Source organism: Lucilia sericata, unplaced genomic scaffold, assembly GCF_015586225.1.
Source record: "Lucilia sericata isolate MDLA Ls3-8-SP2 unplaced genomic scaffold, ASM1558622v1 Contig000815F_arrow, whole genome shotgun sequence".
In the NCBI taxonomy this organism is placed as follows: domain Eukaryota; kingdom Metazoa; phylum Arthropoda; class Insecta; order Diptera; family Calliphoridae; genus Lucilia; species Lucilia sericata.
In genome coordinates this window covers 128,089-153,569 of record NW_023994807.1, presented here as the reverse complement: position 1 = coordinate 153,569, position 25,481 = coordinate 128,089, and the positions used below count along the sequence as shown (strand labels likewise).

The following is a 25,481-nucleotide window of genomic DNA, read 5'->3' as shown; positions in this document are numbered from 1 at the left end:
TCTGTTCTAGTTCTGTTCTAGTTCTGTTCTAGTTCTGTTCTAGTTCTGTTCTAGTTCTGTTCTAGTTCTGTTCTAGTTCTGTTCTAGTTCTGTTCTAGTTCTGTTCTAGTTCTGTTCTAGTTCTTCTAGTTCTGTTCTAGTTCTGTTCTAGTTCTGTTCTAGTTCTGTTCTAGTTCTGTTCTAGTTCTGTTCTAGTTCTGTTCTAGTTCTGTTCTAGTTCTGTCTAGTTCTGTTCTAGTTCTGTTCTAGTTCTGTTCTAGTTCTGTTCTAGTTCTGTTCTAGTTCTGTTCTAGTTCTGTTCTAGTTCTGTTCTAGTTCTGTTCTAGTTCTGTTCTAGTTCTGTTCTAGTTCTGTTCTAGTTCTGTTCTAGTTCTGTTCTAGTTCTGTTCTAATTCTGTTCTAGTTCTGTTCTAGTTTCTGTTCTAGTTCTGTTCTAGTTCTGTTCTAGCTCTGTTCTCTTACTGGGTCTAGAACAGTTCTGTTCTAGTTCTGTTCTAGCTCTGTTCAGTTCTGTTCTAGTTCTGTTCTAGTTCTGTTCTAGTTCTGTTCTAGTTCTGTTCTAGTTCTGTTCTAGTTCTGTTCTAGTTCTGTTCTAGTTCTGTTCTAGTTCTGTTCTAGTTCTGTTCTAGTTCTGTTCTAGTTCTGTTCTAGTTCTGTTCTAGTTCTGTTCTAGTTCTGTTCTAGTTCTGTTCTAGTTCTGTTCTAGTTCTGTTCTAGTTCTGTTCTAGTTCTGTTCTAGTTCTGTTCTAGTTCTGTTCTAGTTCTGTTCTAGTTCTGTTCTAGTTCTGTTCTAGTTCTGTTCTAGTTCTGTTCTAGTTCTGTTCTAGTTCTGTTCTAGTTCTGTTCTAGTTCTGTTCTAGTTCTGTTCTAGTTCTGTTCTAGTTCTGTTCTAGTTCTGTTCTAGTTCTGTTCTAGTTCTGTTCTAGTTCTGTTCTAGTTCTGTTCTAGTTCTGTTCTAGTTCTGTTCTAGTTCTGTTCTAGTTCTGTTCTAGTTCTGTTCTAGTTCTGTTCTAGTTCTGTTCTAGTTCTGTTCTAGTTCTGTTCTAGTTCTGTTCTAGTTCTGTTCTAGTTCTGTTCTAGTTCTGTTCTAGTTCTGTTCTAGTTCTGTTCTAGTTCTGTTCTAGTTCTGTTCCAGTTCTGTTCTAGTTCTGTTCTAGTTCTGTTCTAGTTCTAGTTCTGTTCTAGTTCTGTTCTAGTTCTGTTCTAGTTCTGTTCTAGTTCTGTTCTAGTTCTGTTCTAGTTCTGTTCTAGTTCTGTTCTAGTTCTGTTCTGTTCTAATTCTGTTCTAGTTCTGTTTTAGTTCTGTTTTAGTTCTGTTCTAGTTCTGTTCTGTTCTAATTCTGTTCTAGTTTCGTTCTAGCTTTGTTCTAGTTCTGTTCAAGTTCCAGTTCTATTCTATTTCTGTTGTAGCTCTAACTAAGACCTAAAATATTTTCACAAGAATTTTCTGGCTTTCCGACCTACTGTGCCTCATCGTTTTGCTAAAGGCAACGATATCTTGGTTCAAACGATTTTCTCTTCTCTTGTTGTTGGCGTTTTATTTTAGTTTCTTTCCTGTTCATGTTTTCTTCGTACCTGTTTATCAATAAATGTGTCTGTTGTCTGATTTAAAACAAACACTACAAAAGCAATAACAACAACAAAAATTATAACACATGGTAGACCTAAACTGTTTGTTTAAACTCGTTAAGATATTTTTGTAAAAACGAAATAAATGCAGACTAAGTGGAAAAGGGCTTAAGATTTTCATTGAAATAATGTTTGAAGAGATTGTTCAATAAACTCACGACATATAACATATCTCTACTTCCTTTTATGCTTCCAATTCGTTAAATTGGAAGTTGTGTTGTTTATTATAAAATCTTTCAATGGAGTTTAAATAAAAAGTGCAAAACAATTGAATTTTATCTTGACATTATTTGAATCATGTTTATTGTAAGTTTTGGCTTATAACCCCTTTTTTCTTTCGCCTCAATTAGTTTTGAAAATGAAAAATGATAGTGCCCCTACAACAATGTATGGATGGATGGATGTATTTGAATGAACAAATCATGATTTTCGATGTTCATAAATATAACACGCAATGTTTGGAATAAATTATGGATTTGCAATGATTTCAATCAAAAACAGCCCTTTTTAACGGAAGAGAAATTTGTTGCAGAAAAACAAGCAAATTAATTTATCTATAATAAATTTAACTGTAAATTTAAAAGTAGAACAAATTAAATGTTGAGATTTAAAACAAATATAGTTCTGATAAAATATTGCCTTCTCATCCCATTAAGTTTTATTTCCCTTTTTGATAACAGATCTAATGTATTCATCAGGATGTCATGAAAATTTATACAAATTTAATTATTTTTGTAGATTTACTTACTGTTTTCGTTATTTTAAGTAAAAGTTTCATCATATGCGGACACTTACCTAAAAATAAAAGAAAAAATCATTAATTAGTATGTATTCAGAATATAAACTTTAAGTAAATGAAATATAATTATGGAACTTTAATGAAAATTTAGTTTTTTTCTTCAGTTATAGTTCAGTTCTAGTTCAGTTCAGTTCTAGTTCAGTTTCTAGTTCTAGTTCAGTTCTAGTTCAGTTCTAGTTTCAGTTCTAGTTCAGTTCTAGTTCAGTTCTAGTTCAGTTCTAGTTCATTCTAGTTCAATTCTAGTTCAGTTCTAGTTCAGTTCTAGTTCAGTTCTAGTTCAGTTCTAGTTCAGTTCTAGTTCAGTTCTAGTTCAGTTCTAGTTCAGTTCTAGTTCAGTTCTAGTTTCAGTTCTAGTTCAGTTCTAGTTCAGTTCTAGTTCAGTTCTAGTTCAGTTCTAGTTCAGTTCTAGTTCAGTTCTAGTTCAGATCTAGTTCAGTTCTAGTTCAGTTCTAGTTCAGTTCTAGTTCAGTTCTAGCTTCAGTTCTAGTTCAGTTCTAGTTCAGTTCTAGTTCAGTTCTAATTCAGTTTCTAGTTCAGTTCTAGTTCAGTTCTAGTTCAGTTCTAGTTCAGTTCTAGTTCAGTTCTAGTTCAGTTCTAGTTCAGTTCTAGTTCAGTTCTAGTTCAGTTCAGTTCTAGTTCAGTTCTAGTTCAGTTCTAGTTCAGTTCTAGTTCAGTTCTAGTTCAGTTCTAGTTCAGTTCTAGTTCAGTTCTAGTTCAGTTCTAGTTCAGTTCTAGTTCAGTTCTAGTTCAGTTCTAGTTCAGTTCTAGTTCAGTTCTAGTTCAGTTCTAGTTCAGTTCTAGTTCAGTTCTAGTTCAGTTCTAGTTCAGTTCTAGTTCAGTTCTAGTTCAGTTCTAGTTCAGTTCTAGTTCAGTTCTAGTTCAGTTCTAGTTCAGTTCTAGTTCAGTTCTAGTTCTAGTTCAGTTCTAGTTCAGTTCTAGTTCAGTTCTAGTTCAGTTCTAGTTCAGTTCTAGTTCAGTTCTAGTTCAGTTCTAGTTCAGTTCTAGTTCAGTTCTAGTTCAGTTCTTGTTCAGTTCTAGTTCAGTTCTAGTTCAGTTCTAGTTCAGTTCTAGTTCAGTTCTAGTTCAGTTCTAGTTCAGTTCTAGTCCAGTTCTAGTTCAGTTCTAGTTCAGTTCTAGTTCAGTTCAAGTTCAGTTCTAGTTCAGTTCTAGTTCAGTTCTAGTTCAGTTCTAGTTCAGTTCTAGTTCAGTTCTAGTTCAGTTCTAGTTCAGTTCTAGTTCAGTTCTAGTTCAGTTCTACTTCAGTTCTAGTTCAGTTCTAGTTCAGTTTTAGTTCAGTTCTAGTTCAGTTCTACTTCAGTTCTAGTTCAGTTCTAGTTCAGTTCTACTTCAGTTCTAGTTCTGACCAACAAAGAGAGCAATTTAAATGAATTAAACCTAATTTATAAACGGCTTGTAATTTGTATACATTAATACAAACATAAATTATTATCTCTGTATTTAAAATAATAATAAAAAATCAAATTACATCAAGCTTTAGCAGTTGAGTTTTTTTAATATCTTAATGTTATTATTATTGCAAATGTTGTTTTTGTGGTTTACATCATATTTCTGTAACAGACACATCACTAGGTTCATCAATATTTTTTCACAGGCAGATAATATTAAAAATGATGGCACTTGCATGAGTTTGAATAAAAAATATGGAAAAAAGTGTTCAAATGTGTTTAAGACAACAACAAAATTTTGAGTTAAAAAAAAAACTGTAATAAGATTGTGCAATCCATTTTGCCACTTGAGAACAACCAGCGGACGAAGGGACAGACAGACGATGTGTAAATGCATCTTTTATAGTTTAGGGTGCAAACAACAACAAAAATGAATTACAATTCATACTTACACGTGTATGAACGACAAACGTGTTTGTTACAGTTTCGAAAAGGAATTAGATCAATTTGTATTTAAGATTAAACTAGATTTCATTACAAACTATGTATATTCATGAAGATTAGATACTATTTTAAAAATATCTTTTGGTTACTAATTCTGCACTTTAAATATGCAATGTTATTGCTGCAAATGTTTATGATTTCATACCTTTAAATACCCTTTTGAATTTTCACATTTGTTTGATGGATGCATGGACGAATGGATGGATGAGTTAATGGTTGAGACCAGAAGCATTAAAAGTCATTATCATATAAATTCATATATTCATTCAGACGTATATAATAAATAAATGCATACATGCATGCATCCATTAGTGTACATCGTAGAAGTTATGTATGTAATGCAAGTACATGGTGTACGATGGAACCTTCACTCTAAGTGCACATTTATGGTGACCACAAGAAAACATGCAATCAGAGAAGAAGAAAAAAACTACAAAAACTTATTATAGTAACAGCAGCAATGACAACAAAAACATCAACAACAGTAGTGCTATTATCGACAACATATGACATGTTTCAACACCTGCATTCAACTTTAATTTCCCTGAAATTTAGATCAAACGAACTTTGAAAAGAAGACAATACAAACAGCAACAGCTGGTTGATGGTTTTCAAAGTTTAAGTTGAGAAAATGTTTTTATTAAAACCCTTTTTCTAGTTCAACTTATAGTGTGTGAGCAAATTTTATTATGTTTTTTGCAAGATGTTTTCCGTGCAAATAAAATAGAATTGTAAAAGAACTCATCTCGAATTGAACTAGAGCTGAACTAGAGCTGAACTAGAGCCGAACTAGAGCTGAACTAGAGCTGAACTAGAACTGAACTAGAAATGGACTGGAACTGGACTAGAACTGAACTAGAACTGAACTAGAACTGAACTAGAACTGAACTAGAACTGAACTAGAACTAGAACTAGAACTGAACTAGAACTGAACTAGAACTGAACTAGAACTGAACTAGAACTGAACTAGAACTGAACTAGAACTGAACTAGAACTGAACTAGAACTGAACTAGAACTGAACTAGAACTGAACTAGAACTGAACTAGAACTGAACTAGAACTGAACTAGAACTGAACTAGAACTGAACTAGAACTGAACTAGAACTGAACTAGAACTGAACTAGAACTGAACTAGAACTGAACTAGAACTGAACTAGAACTGAACTAGAACTGAACTAGAACTGAACTAGAACTCAACTAGAACTGAACTAGAACTCAACTAGAATTGAACTAGAACTGAACTAGAACTGAACTAGAACTGAACTAGAACTGAAGTAGAACTGAAGTAGAACTGAACTAGAACTGAACTAGAACTGAACTAGAACTGAACTAGAACTGAACTAGAACTGAACTAGAACTGAACTAGAACTGAACTAGAACTGAACTAGAACTGAACTAGAACTGAACTAGAACTGAACTAGAACTGAACTAGAACTGAACTAGAACTGAACTAGAACTGAACTAGAACTGAACTAGAACTGAACTAGAACTGAACTAGAACTGAACTAGAACTGAACTAGAACTGAACTAGAACTGAACTAGAACTGAACTAGAACTGAACTAGAACTGAACTAGAACTGAACTAGAACTGAACTAGAACTGAACTAGAACTGAACTAGAACTGAACTAGAACTGAACTAGAACTGAACTAGAACTGAACTAGAACTGAACTAGAACTGAACTAGAACTGAACTAGAACTGAACTAGAACTGAACTAGAACTGAACTAGAACTGAACTAGAACTGAACTACTAGAACTGAACTAGAACTGAACCAGAACTGAACCAGAACTGAACCAGAACTGAACCAGAACTGAACCAGAACTGAACTAGAACTGAACTAGAACTAGAACTGAACTAGAACTGAACTAGAACTGAACTAGAACTGAACTAGAACTGAACTAGAACTGAACTAGAACTGAACTAGAACTGAACTAGAACTGAACTAGAACTGAACTAGAACTGAACTAGAAACTGAACTAGAACTGAACAGAACTGAACTAGAACTGAACTAGAACTGACTAGAACTGAACTAGAACTGACTAGAACTGAACTAGAAACTGAACTAGAACTGAACTAGAACTGAACTAGAACTGAACTAGAACTGAACTAGAACTGAACTAGAACTGAACTAGAACTGAAGTAGAACTGAACTAGAACTGAACTAGAACTGAACTAGAACTGAACTAGAACTGAACTAGAACTGAACTAGAACTGAACTAGAACTGAACTAGAACTGAACTAGAACTAAACTAACTGAACTAGAACTGAACTAGAACTGAACTAGAACTGAACTAGAACTGAACTAGAACTGAACTAGAACTGAACTAGAACTGAACTAGAACTGAACTAGAACTGAACTAGAACTGAACTAGAACTGAACTAGAACTGAACTAGAACTGAACTAGAACTGAACTAGAACTGAACTAGAACTGAACTAGAACTGAACTAGAACTGAACTAGAACTGAACTAGAACTGAACTAGAACTGAACTAGAACTGAACTAGAACTGAACTAGAACTGAACTAGAACTGAACTAGAACTGAACTAGAACTGAACTAGAACTGAACTAGAACTGAACTAGAACTGAACTAGAACTGAACTAGAACTGAACTAGAACTGAACTAGAACTGAACTAGAACTGAAACTAGAACTGAACTAGAACTGAACTAGAACTGAACTAGAACTGAACTAGAACTGAACTAACTGAACTAGAACTGAACTAGAACTGAACTAGAACTGAACTAGAACTGAACTAGAACTGAACTAGAACTGAACTAGAACTGAACTAGAACTGAACTAGAACTGAACTAGAACTGAACTAGAACTGAACTAGAACTGAACTAGAACTGAACTAGAACTGAACTAGAACTGAACTAGAACTGAACTAGAACTGAACTAGAACTGAACTAGAACTGAACTAGAACTGAACTAGAACTGAACTAGAACTGAACTAGAACTGAACTAGAACTGAACTAGAACTGAACTAGAACTGAACTAGAGCTGAACTAGAACTGAACTAGAACTGAACTAGAACTGAACTAGAACTGAACTAGAACTGAACTAGAACTGAACTAGAACAGAACTAGAACTGAACTAGAACTGAACTAGAACTGAACTAGAACTGAACTAGAACTGAACTAGAACTGAACTAGAACTAGAACTGAACTAGAACTGAACCAGAACTGAACCAGAACTGAACCAGAACTGAACTAGAACTGAACTAGAACTGAACTGGAACTGAAACTGGAACTGAACTGGAACTGAACTAGAACTGAACTAGAACTGAACTAGAACTGAACTAGAACTGAACTAGAACTGAACTGGAACTGAACTGGAACTGAACTAGAACTGAACTAGAACTGAACTAGAATTGAACTAGAACAGAACTGTTCCAGCATAGTGCCAGCAATTAAAAACGCAATAATTTTTCACCTCTTGAAATTATTGATTGCAGTTTAAAGAGCAGCCAACCATTAATTGTGGAGTGCAAACATTTCTTAATATTTTTCTTTTTGTACTTTTTGAAGAATGCAGATGTCCTTATAAAGATTTTCAGCTATAATTCTTAGAGATTTTTTGTTCATTTTCATCTTCTTGCATGACATTGTTGACTTAAATAGTGAAGTGAAGTCATTTAAATAAATCGGCAAATAGTGGTTCTATACAACACCAGCATAGTATTGTTTTTGTTCTGCAGTTTTATCAACTCATCTGTTTTATTCAACTTTTAAATAGTCAGTCATTGTCAGAGTATACAATTCAAGCTTTTTGATAAGTTGCAGCAGTAATGACACTTTAGCGTTTTCCTTTGCTTCATAGAGGATTTAAATAATATTGTTTAATGCTAAGAGTAAAATATAAAAATTTAGGTTTTCTGAATTGTTAATTATAATTGAAAAATATTATACTTTTATCTAGTACAAGTTACTTTGAACGCCGCACAGTGGTATAGGAGATTCTATATACGAAATTTTTTTTAAATCGGAACTCAAATGAAGAAATAGGATCGTTTTAAAAATTTAACATAGCCGAGGTGTCCTAATTTGAGGACCCCCCGCCGGGCCCCTGGTTGGCCTATAAGGTCCAAATTCAAAACCTAAACTCGACAACACCTCCTCTTTGTGCACACCAAATTTCATTAAAATCGGATTAACCGTTTAGAAGTTACCGAATTATTTCCCTCTTTTTTTTTTCCTATACCACTGTGCGCCGATTGATTACTTTTAAAATGTTTGCTTTTAGCATTTACTAGGAACTTTATAATTGACAACATTGTTCTTAAGTATTTAGAACAATGGTGCCCAAAATCACTATTCCCTATCACGCGAGATAGGGCAAGAATATTCTGCTGACGTTGCGTTGACTCACCTACACTATAAGCTTACTTGTGTATTTTCTTATTTGAGCATGTGCTAGTTGATTATCTCTCAACTTGCAAAACAAAATCAACTCAGTTGCTGATCAGCATTTGTCGAAGTAAGATCTGTACGCAACTTTTTTAAAATCCACACAGAAATACAACAACAAAATTTTGAGAAAGTCGAATTTATGTAGGTGAATGAGAGAGCACAGCTGATAGTTTTTTATATATGAACTTTAATGTACGCTGTCTGTCAAAATCCATAATATCAATTTGACAGTTAGAATATACTTTTTAGTATGCAGTCATTTTATTAGTACAGTTTTATTTTGGGTTACATTTTGTTCTCTGCTGCTTTACCAATACAAATGAATGTGTAACAGTGTGTGTATGGGCAACACTGATTTAGAAAAACGAAAGGGGGTTGAGGGTTGTACAAAATTTTTAGCACTAGCGCAAATAATCTTTAGTCCAAGTGTCAGCACAGCAGCAATTATTTTTTTGTTTTTCGCTTTTGAGTTTTCTACTTTGTTTGCACTTTTTTATTGCTCTCTTTTTGTGCCATTTTACCAAAGATTTAGAATCATAAATGTTTGGTTGTTCGGTGGCTGGCTGGCGCTGTTTGGCTGTTGGCATGATTTGCAGGGTTGGGTATTTTTATTGTAGTACAGCATTATGTTCTTACTTTAACGAGTGTTACTGCCAGAGTACGAGTACTACTGCTGCTATAAACATTTACCAGCATTTACCATCATAATATGAACTTGAAAGTCATCAAGAGAGTTTTTGTTGTTTCCATAAACTTTTCCTTTGTTGTTGTTTTTGTAGGTTTAGCTGATGTGTTTGAACAGCAAAAAATGAAAATATATTTCGAGTAGCAGGGAAAAATACTAAAAACTCAAATAGCTGCATTTAGTACTTTGATACTGGGATTATTGCTTAAACATTGTTCTATTTTTTTTTCTTGATTTTGAGTTCTAAAAGTGCTCTTAAGTCATAAACCCTGTTTTGCTCGTACGTTCTTCGTTAGCAAATATACTTAAAAACTTAAAAAAGTGGTATTAAAAATGCTTATTTTTATAGCAATTTTAGTTAAATACTTAACTTAATTCTCAGTTTAAAAAAAGAACGTAGTTACTTAAATGAATACATAATTATTTAGTTAGTAACACGAACACACAAAGCAGTAATAGAAATAGCACAGGCTAAAAGCTTCTAAAATTGAACTAGAACTGATCTAGAACTGAACTAGAACTGAACTAGAACTGAACTAGAACTGAACTAGAACTGAACTAGAACTGAACTAGAAGTGAACTAGAACTGAACTAGAACTGAACTAGAACTGAACTAGAACTGAACTAGAAGTGAACTAGAACTGAACTAGAACTGAACTAGAACTGAACTAGAACTAGAACTGAACTAGAACTGAACTAGAACTGAATGAACTAGAACTGAACTAGAACTGAACTAGAACTGAACTAGAAACTGAACTACTAGAACTGAACTAGAACTGAACTAGAACTGAACTAGAACTGAACTAGAATTGAACTAGAATTGAACTAGAACTGAACTAGAACTGAACTAGAACTGAACTAGAACTGAACTAGAACTGAACTAGAACTAGAACTGAACTAGAATTGAACTAGAATTGAACTAGAACTGAACTAGAACTGAACTAGAACTGAACTAGAACTGAACTAAAACTGAACTAGAACTGAACTAGAACTGAACTAGAACTGAACTAGAACTGAACTAGAATCTAGAACTGAACTAGAACTGAACTAGAACTATAACTGAACTAGAACTGAACTAGAACTGAACTAGAACTGAACTAGAACTGAACTAGAACTGAACTAGAACTGAACTAGAATGAACTAGAACTGAACTAGAACTGAACTAGAACTGAACTAGAACTAACTAGAACTGAACTAGAACTGAACTAGAACTAGAACTGAACTAGAACTGAACTAGAACTGAACTAGAACTGAACTAGAACTGAACTAGAACTGAACTAGAACTGAACTAGAACTGAACTAGAACTGAACTAGAACTGAACTAGAACTGAACTAGAACTGAACTAGAACTGAACTAGAACTGAACTAGAACTGAACTAGAACTGAACTAGAACTGAACTAGAACTGAACTAGAACTGAACTAGAACTGAACTAGAACTGAACTAGAACTGAACTAGAACTGAACTAGAACTGAACTAGAACTGAACTAGAACTGAACTAGAACTGAACTAGAACTGAACTAGAACTGAACTAGAACTGAACTAGAACTGAACTAGAACTGAACTAGAACTGAACTAGAACTGAACTAGAACTGAACTAGAACTGAACTAGAACTGAACTAGAACTGAACTAGAACTGAACTAGAACTGAACTAGAACTGAACTAGACTGAACTAGAATAGAACTGAACTAGAACTGAACTAGAACTGAACTGAACTAGAACGGAACTAGAACTGAACTAGAACTGAACTAGAACTAAACTAGAACTGAACTAGAACTGAACTAGAACTGAACTAGAACTGAACTAGAACTGAACTAGAACTGAACTAGAACTGAACTAGAACTGAACTAGAACTGAACTAGAACTGACCTAGAACTGAACTGGAACTGAACTAGACTGAACTAGAACTAGAATTGAACTAAAGGACTACAACGAACAGTATATTTAATATACTGAGAAACAAACAACTAAAATCTTTTTCACATTATAACCAAAAATATGACCATTTCAAGAGCCCATTAAACGAAATCTGAAGGTAATTTTATAAAATTCTTTGGAAAATTTATTTGGCCAATAATCCACTTTCAATTCCAATTCAAGCAATAAAATTAAGAAGTTGATTGCACTAAGCAACAAAATAAATTATAAATGATAGTTGCAGCACTATAAACTCCCCCATAATTTAAGAAACTACTTACATACATACTTATGTAAATTTGCATCTATATGCAACATATAAATAATTTACTATACCGCGTTGAAATAAAGTATCAAGTATTTACATGCGGCATTCATTGCATAAAAAATATTAAAAAAAAACTTAAAAACACATTAATTATTTTTATTTGCAATTTAAATATTGAACGGTAGTAAAGTTTTACAACAAACACAAAACAAAAGATTTTTACTAAAAGATAAAACTCTACACTTTTTTGTGGAAAAAAAAAATATGAAAATAAATTTTAATTTTCTTATAAAGCAAAACATGTTTAAATACAAAAGATATAATTAATTGCGAGTCATTAATCAAAACCTATTTAACAGTAAATTACAAAAATGAAATACAAAATACAACAACAACAAAAAATTCACTTATTTGGTAATTTTTCAAAAATTTAATACGACGACCGCACACACATAAACAAATATTTGAAACGTTTTACTCTCTTACAACAAATAACAACTGCCACATGCAACATACGACGAGTGTAGTCAAAGTTGTGTGCAGAAGGCAACACAGAAAACTTAATTCCATATTCATAGTCAGAATCCGACTACGAGATGTCTGTCCGTTTGTATGAACGAACATCGCTAACAACGATTAACGCAATATATGATGTTGATTGCTTTTTTCTGCTGGTATCAGTGCTACAGTGAGGTTTAATCAAATAATATATTTGGAATATTTTACTAGGTAGTGGACTAAGGCTGTAGAAGAGTTTAGAAAGATAAAGATAAATTTCAAAGAAACTTTTAGGAGTCCATATAGAATATTAAAGCAAAACTCGATTACAACCAAAGACTTCATATGGAACTTGAACTGAATTAGAACTGAACCATAACTTGACTACAACTTAACTAGAACTGAACTAGCACTAAACTAGAACTGAACTAGAACTGAACTAGAACTGAACTAGAACTGAACTAGAACTGAACTAGAACTGAACTAGAACTGAACTGATCCAGAACTATTGTGCAGTCCTTCAATGTATTAAGAAAGGTCCCGTTTTAAATATGTGGGACAACAACCGGAATTCAAACTTCTTTAACTAGAACTGAACTAGAACTGAACTAGAACTGAACTAGAACTGAACTAGAACTGAACTAGAACTGAACTAGAACTGAACTAGAACTGAACTAGAACTGAACTAGAACTGAACTAGAACTGAACTAGAACTGAACTAGAACTGAACTAGAACTGAACTAGAACTGAACTAGAACTGAACTATAACTGAACTAGAACTGAACTAGAACTGAACTGAACTAGAACTGAACTAGAACTGAACTAGAACTGAACTAGAACTACAACTACTACAACTGAACTAGAACTTAACTAGAACTGAACTAGAACTGAACTAGAACTGAACTAGAACTGAACTAGAACTGAACTAGAACTGAACTAGAACTGAACTAGAACTGAACTAGAACTGAACTAGAACTGAACTAGAACTGAACTAGAACTGAACTAGAACTGAACTAGAACTGAACTAGAACAGAAATAGAACAGAACTAGAACTTAACTAGAATTGAACTAGAACTAGAACTGAACTAGAACTGAACTAGAACTGAACTAGAACTGAACTAGAACTGAACTAGAACTGAACTAGAACTGAACTAGAACTGAACTAGAACTGAACTAGAACTGAACTAGAACTGAACTAGAACTGAACTAGAACTGAACTAGAACTGAACTAGAACTGAACTAGAACTGAACTAGAACTGAACTAGAACTGAACTAGAACTGAACTAGAACTGAACTAGAACTGAACTGGAACTAGATCTGAACTAGAACTGAACTAGAACTAGAACTGAACTAGAACTGAACTAGAACTGAACTAGAACTGAACTAGAACTGAACTAGAAGTGAACTAGAAGTGAACTAGAAGTGAACTAGAACTGAACTAGAACTGAACTAGAACTGAACTAGAACTGAACTAGAACTGAACTAGAACTGAACTAAACTAGAACTAGAACTGAAGTAGAACTGAACTAGAACTGAACTAGAACTGAACTAGAACTGAACTAGAACTGAACTAGAACTGAATTAGAACTGAACTAGAACTGAACTAGAACTGAACTAGAACTGAACTAGAGCTGAACTAGAACTGAACTAGAACTGAACTAGAACTGAACTAGAACTGAACTAGAACTGAACTAGAACTGAACTAGAACTGAACTAGAACTGAACTAGAACTGAACTAGAACTGAACTAGAACTGAACTAGAACTGAACTAGAACTGAACTAGAACTGAACTAGAACTGAACTAGAACTGAACTAGAACTGAACTAGAACTGAACTAGAACTGAACTAGAACTGAACTAGAACTGAACTAGAACTGAACTAGAACTGAACTAGAACTGAACTAGAACTGAACTAGAACTGAACTAGAACTGAACTAGAACTGAACTAGAACTGAACTAGAACTGAACTAGAACTGAACTAGAACTGAACTAGAACTGAACTAGAACTGAACTAGAACTGAACTAGAACTGAACTAGAACTGAACTAGGAGTGAACTAGAACTAGAACTGAACTAGAACTGAACTAGAACTTAACTAGAATTGAACTAGAACTGAAGTAGAACTGAACTGAACTGAACTAGAATTGAACATGAACTGAACTAGAACTGAACTAGAACTGAACTAGAACTGAACTAGAACTGAACTAGAACTGAACTAGAACTGAACTACAACTGAACTACAACTGAACTACAACTGAACTACAACTGAACTAGAACTGAACTAGAACTGAACTAGAACTGGACTAGAACTGAACTAGAACTGAAGTGAACTAGAACTATTGTGCAGTCCTTAATGTATTAAGAAAGGTCCCGTTTTAAATATGTGGGACAACAACCGGAATGCAAACTTCTTTAACTGACAAACTTCTTTAACTAGAACTGAACTAGAACTGAACTAGAACTGAACTAGAACTTAACTAGAACTGAACTAAACTAGAACTGAACTAGAACTGAACTAGAACTGAACTAGAACTGAACTAGAACTGAACTAGAACTGAACTAGAACTGAACTAGAACTGAACTAGAACTGAACTAGAACTGAACTAGAACTGAACTAGAACTGAACTAGAACTGAACTAGAACTGAACTGAACTAGAACTGAACTAGAACTGAACTAGAACTGAACTAGAACTGAACTAGAACTGAACTAGAACTGAACTAGAACTGAACTAGAACTGAACTAGAACTGAACTAGAACTGAACTAGAACCGAACTAGAACTGAACTAGAACTGAACTAGAACTGAACTAGAACTTAACTAGAACTGAACTAGAACTATTGTGCTGTCCTTCAATGTATTAAGAAAGGTCCCGTTTTAAATATGTGGGACAACAACGGGAATGAAAACTTCTTTAACTGACAGAAACGGCAATATGCACTTCAAATATTTATTGATTTAATATTTTCAGTTATTTTTTTTTTTTTTTTTGCATATAAAAGTGACAATTATAATTTTTATTTAAAGCATTTTTTCCAATCATTTGCTCATGCAACACACGATAGACGGACATAACGACATCAAAGAAATCCCTGACAAAAGCAACAAAATGTGCAGGAACTATTAAAAATATTAAACATACAATAACAAAAAAAAATTATATGAAAAAAGAAATCAAGTTTGTGTTTTTAACAAAAAAAAAATATGAAAAAATATATATATAAATGCAACCCACTATCATCAGTAGACACCATCATACTACAGTATTGCAAATTTATACAAAAAAAGCTCCAGGTTGCAAACATTCTATGGAACAACATCAGCAACGACCACAGTAGTAACAACGAATGATGACGTTAAACCATCAACCTACACACAATAGCCAAACAGCAACAACAACAACAAAATATTGCAGCTACAAAATTATAATACTCTCTTCTGATACATGCTGTTGTTGATGCAGCAAAAATCGCAATAATACAAACATTCACAAACAACAGCAAAAAAAACAAAAAAAGTAAATTTACAGAAAAAATAAAACGTGTAGTAAGATGAACAGCAACAACAACGAGACAAAAAATTGGTTTGTTTTAATATGGAAATGAATATGGAAACAAGAGCAGCAGCAGTGATATTTGTTGGATGGATACAATACATGGATTGGTGCATGTGTAAGGTGCAAACACCTACATGCAACATTGGTGTTTATTGTCAGTCAGTTATACATATATTAATATTTATACATAATTCAGCCCTATGCTGGAAAAACGAATGTACTTTTAACTAGTTTTGAATAAAATATCTTTCCCATTTGACTTAAAACATATTGCAATTTTATACTGAAAAAAGTCTCCAAGTTGTCTCGTTTTTTCCCCAATAGCTCAGTTATTTGTAAAACTTGACGTTTTGATTTTTCTATGGAAAATATTAAATAATAAAAATTTCTTTCCACAGAAGCATTTTATTTTCAGTACAATTTTCTATGAATATGTTTTAATTTTTTACTTTTTTTGAAATTTCAAAACGAGACAACAGGTTTATAAAATGTTAATTATATTAAATCTTAATCTAACACATGTAATGTGGACAGATAAATCGTAGTTTTAGATGGTTTACATTCATATAAAATTAAAAAAAAAAATAATCATTTATAAAAATGTTTAAACTTTTAAGAAAACGAAAACAAGTTAAAGTTGCGGTATACGCTTACAAGTAATCTTATATAACCTTCACCTTAGTTTAAAAGAGAAATGGAGGAGCAGTCTTTATTTCGGTCAAGATTCGAAATTTAAATAAATATTTTAATTGTTACTTTTCACAGACAATTTTAATGTTCAATAAACTAGCTCAGTTTTAGTTCGGTTCTAGTTTAGTTCTATTCTATTTTTATTTCAGTTGTAGTTCAGTTGCAGTGCAGTTCTAGTTCAGTCTAGTTTAGTTGTAATTTAGTTGTAATTCAGTTCTAGTTCAGTTTTAGTTCAGTTGTAGTTCAGTTATAGTTCAAATCTAGTTTAGTTGTCGTTCAGTTGTAGTTCAGTTGCAGTGCAGTTCTAGTTCAGTTGTAATTTCTTTGCAGTTCAGTCGTAGTACAGTTCTAGTTCGGTTATAGTTCAGTTCTAATTCAGTTATAGTTCATTTCTAGTTTAGTTGTAGTTCAATTGTAGTTCAGTCGTTGTTCAATTGTTGTAGTTCAGTTCTAGTTAAGCTATAGTTTAAATCTAGTTTAGTTCTACTTCAGTCGCAGTTCAGTTTTAGTTAAGTTTTAGTTTAGTTCTAGTTCAGTTCTAGTTCAGTTCTAGTTCAGTTCTAGTTCAGTTCTAGTTCAGTTCTAGTTCAGTTCTAGTTCAGTTCTAGTTCAGTTCTAGTTCAGTTCTAGTTCTAGTTCAGTTCTAGTTCAGTTCTAGTTCAGTTCTAGTTCAGTTCTAGTTCAGTTCTAGTTTAGTTCTAGTTCAGTTCTAGTTCAATTCTAGTTCAGTTCTACTTCAGTTCTAGTTCAGTTCTAGTTCAGTTCTAGTTCAGTTCTAGTTCAGTTCTAGTTGAGTTCTAGTTCAGTTCTAGTTCAGTTTTAGTTCAGTTCTAGTTCAGTTCTAGTTCAGTTCTAGTTCAGTTCTAGTTCAGTTCTAGTTCAGTTCTAGTTCAGTTCTAGTTCAGTTCTAGTTCAGTTCTAGTTCAGTTCTAGTTCAGTTCTAGTTCAGTTCTAGTTCAGTTCTAGTTCAGTTCTAGTTCAGTTCTAGTTCAGTTCTAGTTCAGTTCTAGTTCAGTTCTAGTTCAGTTCCAGTAAATTTCAGGGGTTTCTACATTGTAACATCTTTTATTACTACTCTTTTATTTAAATTAATTTTTTTACAATTTTAATTATTTTATTAAACTAGCAAAGTTTATTATACAGTTTTATTTGAAAATTAAATTAAATGATATGATATGCTTTTATAATGAATTCAAATAAAATCATTTATCTTTTTGTGTTTTTTTAATTTTTTTTTTAAACTAGCAAAAAAAAAACAATTAGTAAAATCATAAAAATATCAAAATTCTGGTTATTTTTATTATTGACCCTTTTGGCTATGTTGCAAAATAATTAATTATATTATAAAAATTTTTAAACAAAAATAATACTTTTTTGACAAATGCCCTTGAGAGGTTTTTGAAAAAAAAAAAAAATACCAATAAAACATTTAAATTAAAAGGGCATCATGAAAGGAAAAGGGTTTTAGCAAAACACATGGTTTTATAACAAAATACTATCATTAATAGATAGTTAAACATTACTTATAGAGAAACCATTACTTAATAGCTTACAAAGAAGTTATTGTTGTATACATATCTAGCTAATCAATTTTATTTTATATTTTTCCCTATAACTGTGTGTTAATTTGTGTGGCGCAAATGTTAATTAATGTTTACAAATGAATGAATTTGAATTGAAAATAAAAACTTTGCAACTAAATGTGCGAATGAGTTTTTTCAAAAGATTCTATTACAAAATTTATAACACAAACACAATGAAAAAGGCTTTTGGCAAAAAAAGCTAAAACTAAAAACTAAAATCAAATCGACAAATAATCATTCATATAAAAACTTCTGCATAAAATCCCAAACAAACACAACCCATTTTAACTCCAGCCTCTATAGAAAAAACAACAATCATATTTTCCTAAACTGGGTCAAATCTGTAAATTTGTTGCTGCTGTTGCCTTCCTCTCTAGTCTTAGGAACAGAAAAAAATATTAAAAATAAACTCCAGTAAATGAATAAAAAACTATACAACTAAAGATATTTTTGCATTTTATGATTTGACTTTATGCAGATTTATTTATTTTGTAGCCTATTTGCCCCCATCCTCTCCCCAACCAACCTCGTCACTAAGGTTCACAGTAAAACTTTATTTTTGTTTATCTAATGGAAACAGTTGCCATATCAATTCAATTCTAAGTTCCTTACATTTTATTTTATTTTTCAGTTTTTTCTTTCTTAAAAAATTTTCCAAAGCACTTAAAAATTGCAGACGATGAAAAACATACAAAATGTAGTAGAGCGGGGGATAAAATAAAACAAACAAATGTTCTTAGAATTTAATAAAGAAAATATTTTCTATATAACGAAAAGGAAACAGCAATATAAAAATTGGAACACTCTTTTAAGGAAAGAGGAGGGGGCAGACAGACGTTCACCTACATATATTTTGAAAATAAATCTTTACAAAATTGCTTAACATTTAGTATGAAAATGTTAGGAATTATGTCCTTAAGCTATTAAATTATAATTGTTAAGGTAAGATGAAAAATTAGGCTTACTCGCACTCATTTCATTGAAATTTGTTTGCAGAACAAGAACTGAACTAGAACTGAACTAGAACTGAACTAGAACTGAACTAGAACTGAACTAGAACTGAACTAGAACTGAACTAGAACTGAACTAGAACTGAACTAGAACTGAACTAGAACTGAACTAGAACTGAACTAGAACTGAACTAGAACTGAACTAGAACTGAACTAGAACTGAACTAGAACTGAACTAGAACTGAACTAGAACTGAACTAGAAACTGAACTAGAACTGAACTAGAACTGAACTAGAACTGACTAGAACTGAACTAGAACTAGAACTGAACTAGAACTGAACTAGAAACTGAACTAAATGAACTAGAACTGAACTAGAACTGAACTAGAACTGAACTAGAACTGAACTAGAACTGAACTAGAAACTGAACTAGACAACTGAACTAGAACTGAACTAGAACTGAACTAGAACTGAACTAGAACTGAACTAGAACTGAACTAGAACTGAACTAGAACTGACTAGAACTGAACTAGAACTGAACTAGAACTGAACTAGAACTGAACTAGAACTGAACTAGAACTGAACTAGAACTGAACTAGAACTGAACTAGAACAGGGGTGAACTAGAACTGAACTAGAACTGAACTAGAACTGAACTAGAACTGAACTAGAACTGAACTAGAACTGAACTAGAACTGAACTAGAACTGAACTAGAACTGAACTAGAACTGAACTAGAACTGAACTAGAACTGAACTAGAACTGAACTAGAACTGAACTAGAACTGAACTAGAACTGAACTAGAATTGAACTAGAACTGAACTAGAACTGAACTAGAACTGAACTAGAACTGAACTAGAACTGAACTAGAACTGAACTAGAACTGAACTAGAACTGAACTAGAACTGAACTAGACTGAACTAGAACTGAACTAGAACTGAACTAGAACTGAACTAGAACTGAACTAGAACTGAACTAGAACTGAACTAGAACTGAACTAGAACTGAACTAGAACTGAACTAGAACTGAACTAGAACTGAACTAGAACTGAACTAGAACTGAACTAGAACTGAACTAGAACTGAACTAGAACTGAACTAGAACTGAACTAGAACCTAGAACTGAACTAGAACTGACTAGAACTGACTAGAACTGAACTAGAACTGAACTAGAACTGAACTAGAACTGAACTAGAACTGAACTAGAACTGAACTAGAACTAGAACTGAACTAGAACTAGAACTGAACTAGAACTGAACTAGAACTGAACTAGAACTGAACTAGAACTGAACTAGAACTGAACTAGAACTGAACTAGAACTGAACTAGAACTGAACTAGAACTGAACTAGAACTGAACTAGAACTGAACTAGAACTGAACTAGAACTGAACTAGAACTGAACTAGAACTGAACTAGAACTGAACTAGACTGAACTAGAACTGAACTAGAACTGAACTAGAACTAGAACTGAACTAGAACTGAACTAGAACTGAACTAGAACTGAACTAGAACTGAACTAGAACTGAACTAGAACTGAACTAGAACTGAACTAGAACTGAACTAGAACTGAACTAGAACTGAACTAGAACTGAACTAGAACTGAACTAGAACTGAACTAGAACTGAACTAGAACTGAACTAGAACTGAACTAGAACTGAACTAGAACTGAACTAGAACTGAACTAGAACTGAACTAGAACTGAACTAGAACTGAACTAGAACTGAACTAGAACTGAACTAGAACTGAACTAGAACTGAACTAGAACTGAACTAGAACTGAACTAGAACTGAACTAGAACTGAACTAGAACTGAACTAGAACTGAACTAGAACTGAACTAGAACTGAACTAGAACTGAACTGAAACTGAACTAGAACTTACTATTAATTAAAGCAAAAATATTTTACCTTTTTTATGTAACAATTAAGAAAAACTATAACTGAACTTTTTACAAGAATTTCGCAAGTTTCTTAAAGTTTAAACTGCTATTGTTATTGCTAAAACTATAGCTGTTTGCTAAAAAGTTTTTTTGTTATAGCTAAAACTGCAACTGACAATGGAAAATGTTACAAAGAAACAAAAAAAAACTAATAAACGCAGTTAAAAACTAATGAAAATCAACAACAAAATACGAAATGTATGATTATTAGAAGAAAAAAAAACTAAGTAGCATTCAACAAATGTTGACGCAGTCAGCAGCATTAACGTCATCAACAGTCAGAGCCCTGTTTAGTGTACAATAGAAGCAACAGCAGCAATGGCATTAGTAAATTGCAACAGCAACAATGACATACAACTCTCAACCTCAAAACTAAATTTTTAAACATTAAGAACAGCAGCAGCCCATAATAATGCAACAATATTTTGTTGTTTTTCTTTGTAAGTTTTTCATTACAATGTTGTTGCTTGGTTAAGAATATAAATTGAAAAATGTTGCATGTTTTTTTTTTTTTTTTTTTTTTTTTGCTTTTTGCAAAGTCAACGAAAACTTTGTAAAATTCAACCTAAATTTAACAATTCAATAGAAAAAACACAAATACAGCAAAACTATGAAAAATTGAGAGAAACACAAAAAAAATACTTAATATTGGCAAAAACAAAAATACAAAATGTGCACGTTTTTATGTCATGTGCTGGTTTTTAGAAAACAACAACAATAATAACAAAAACAAATAAAAACGACGTTAACTGCACAAAAAGTTCAATTATTGAATAACTAAACTGAACAAAAAAAAACAGCAACAAAACAATAACTAACTAAGAAAAACAAACAAATCATTTCAAAACCCATAACAAGCAAAATAACTTAAATAACAATATTTTCAATTTTGATTTTTTTAAAAGTCTCTTTCTTTTTCTGCAATTAAAATTTTATAAAAAAAATTTTTCAAAACTTAAATTTTTCTCAATTTTGATAAAACTAATTTTTGCTAACGTCATTGATTTTGTTTTTCCATGTTCAACTCATAAAAGGTGTTATTGAGTTTGCTGTTGCTACTGCCGGTGGTAGTTAGCTGTTGTGTATTAGTTGTTTACAATTTTATACGATTTTGTCAATTTTTTTGTGTAGTTTTTTTCTAAGCGCCATGACATGTAATCCAATCGAAAGATTTTTTTACTCTGATAATATTTTGACGTTGTCAATAACCACTGGCAAGAGATACAACTAAACATAATGTGGGTTACAAATTACACGTTTAAGTAGTGGTTTTGTGAAAAGTAAGAACTTTACTTAATCGACTAAATCAAGGAACCTTGAGATACATACATATGTATGTGTGTCCTAAATGAAAAGACAACATTAATTTAAGAACTGTTATGAAACTGACATAGAATTGAAATACAACTGATCTAGTCTAGAATAGAATTAGAAATGATATCGAACCGCTCTAGAACTCAAGTGAATCTGCAAGAGCCTGCTACTGATCTAGAATATATCTAGAACTGAACTGCAAATGGTTTAGAATTGAACCTAAACCTATATAAAACGAATCTAAAACTGATCAAGATTGAATCTAGAACAGATCTAAAATTTAACTAGAACAGATCTAGAAAAAATCTAAAACTGAACTAGAACTATTCTTAAACTGACCTAGTACTAATTAAAAATCAAATTAGAAAAGATCTAGAACTGATCTAGTACTAATCTAGAACAAAACGATAATAATAATCTAGAACTTATCGGGGACTAATCAAGAACTGAATAAATATTTATCTATAATTAATTTAGAACTAATCTAGAACTGATCTAGTACTAATTCAGAATCGAATTAGATCAAATCAAGAATTAATTTATAACTGAAATTTAACTGAATAAGAATTGATCTCGAGCTGTAGAATTGATCACAAGGTAATCTGGAACTGATTTGGATGTAAGCCAGAACTGATCTAATATTATTACTAGAACATTTAGAACTGAAGTTTAATTGAACTAGAATTGATGTCGAACTCTAGAACTGATCAAACGGTAATCTAGAACTGATCTGGATCTAAACTAGAACATATCTAGAATAGAACTAGAACTGATCTAGATTTGAACCAGAAATATAACAGATTCAGAACTAATCTAGAACTGATCTTGTACTAATCTGGAATCGAATTAGAATAGATCTAAAACTAATCTTGAATTAATTTGGAATTGAAGTTGTCGAGCTCTAGAATTGATCAAAAGGTAATCTAGAACTGATCTGCATACAAACTAGAATATATCTAGAAGAGAACTAGAACTGATCAAAATTTGAACTAGAACAGATTCAGAACTAATTTAGAACTGATCTTGTACTAATCTAGAATCGAATTAGAATAGATCTAAAACTAATAGAACTAGAACTGATCTGGATTTGAACTAGAACTGAAGTAGAGCTGATTTGATGTGGATATAGAACTAATCTGGAACTGAACTAGAATTGATCTCGAGCTCTAGAATTGCTCAAAAGATAATCTGTAACTGATTTGGATTTAAACTAGAACATATCTAGAATAGAATTAGAAGTGATCTAGATTTGAACCGGAACTAATCTAGAACTGATCTAATGCTAATCTAGAATCGAATTAGAATAGATCTAAAACTAAACCAAAATTAATTTAGAACTTACATTTAACGGAACTAGAATTGATCTCGAGCTCCAGAAGTGACCAAAAGGTAATCTATGACTTATCTGGATCTAAACTAGAACATATCTAGAATTGAACTAGGACTGATCTGGATTTGAACTACAACTGAAATAGAGCTGATTTGATATTGATCTAGAACTAATCTAGAATTAATCTAGTATAAAGAATCAATCTGAAACTGATCTAGAATTGAACTAGAGCTGATTTAAAATTGATCTAGAATTGATCAAAAATTAAATTAAAACAAATCTAGAAATAATCTTTCATTAATTTAAAACTAATCTAGGACTGATCTTAACTTGATGTAGAACTGATCTAAAATTGAACTGGAATTGATCTAGAATTAATCTAGTATGTAGAACTAATCTGGAACTGATCTAGAACTGACCTAAAATTTATCAAATGCTAACTGGAAGTGCTCAAGAACTTATATAAAATTGATCTACAATTGAAGAAAAAATAACCTGGAATTGATTTAAAATTGAACTAGAACAAATCTAGAATTAATCACGAACTAAACTGGAGCTAATCTTTAGCTAATATTGAACTAATCTAGAACTTATCTTATCATAAACTTTAACTAATCTATAATTGAATGCAACTAGAACTGATCTAGAACAAATCAAAAATTGATCTTGAATTGAACTGGAATTGATCAAATGCTATTTGGAAATGCTTTAGAGTATGTATAAAATCGATTTAGAATTGAACAAGAACTGATCTATAATTGATTCAAAATTGCACTAGAACAAATATAAAACTCATTTGGGACTAACTTAGAACAGATCTAGAACCAATTTAAAACTAATTTAAAATTGTAATGAGAATTTAATTGGAACTAATCTGGAAGTAATCTAGAAGTAATCTAGAATTAATCTAGTGCCAAACTTGAACTAATCTAGAACCAATGTAGAGTAGAATTGAATTAGAATTTAACAAGAACTAACCTAGATTTAGTCTGGTACTAATTTAAAGCTAATCTAGCATTGATCTAGAACAAATCTAGAATTAAACTAGAACTAAGCTAAAACTATTTTGGAACCTATCAAGAACTAATTTAGAACTAATATAGAATTGAATTAGATATGATCTAGAACTGAACTCCGATTGAATTAGAATTCAACTAAAACTGATCTAGATCTAATCTAGAACTAATTTGGAACTGATCAATAACTTATCTAGACTTGAATTGGAACTTTTCTAGAACTAAAGCAAAATGTTTCTAGAACTAATCTAGATCTGATGTAAAACAGAACTAGAACTAATCTAGTATTGATCTAGAATGGAACTAGAATGGAAGTAGAACTGATTAGGATCTGAACTATAACTGATCTAGAATTGATCTAGATCTTATATAGAATCGATATTGAATTAAACATCAACTTATATTGAACTATGACTGTTCTGGAATTAAACTACAATTGATCTAGAGTAAAACTAGATCAGATAAAAAAAAACTGATCTAAACTGAAGTGAATGTGAACTAAATTAAAATTTAGCAATTAGTCAATATAAATTTTCTAAACATTTGTTTGATCTCCATAAATATTATGGGTCTTTTTATTTTCCATATTTTTTTCAATATTCAATACAATACTATTTATTACTTTTATGCTGCTGTATTTTTTTTTTTAACTAAAATGTCAATGACTAAATGTTTTTGTCATTAGAAGAATAAATGGTTTCATATACAATGTATCTTGTATTACTGCTAACAACAACAACAACAATAACAATTTGTCCGTCTGTCTGTCCATTTATCCGTTTAGCTAAGCTGTGGGGTCTTTGTTTACCTTTAAGCTCACTTGCATATGGGCATTATTCTTTGTTTTTTTTTTTCTTTTTTTAAAGGAATTTTCTTATATCAAATTACCTTGAAAAACCAAATAAATTAAATTATTGTGGTTGCTTGCAACATTAAGAAAAAAAAAACAAGAAAAAACTGAAAAAAAAAATATCAACATAACTCCTTGTATAACAATGT

General features: G+C 31.9%; 1 long non-coding RNA gene across 1 annotated transcript in view; it reads right to left on the bottom strand.

Moving 5' to 3' along the window:
• Positions 1-2,402: 2,402 nt before the first annotated feature.
• Positions 2,403-25,481, bottom strand: part of LOC119608261 — a 93,113-nt gene continuing 70,034 nt past the window's right edge. Inside the window, exon 3 of the long non-coding RNA XR_005231808.1 lies at positions 2,403-2,424. This is a non-coding gene — a long non-coding RNA (uncharacterized LOC119608261). The remainder of the gene's footprint in view (positions 2,425-25,481) is intronic.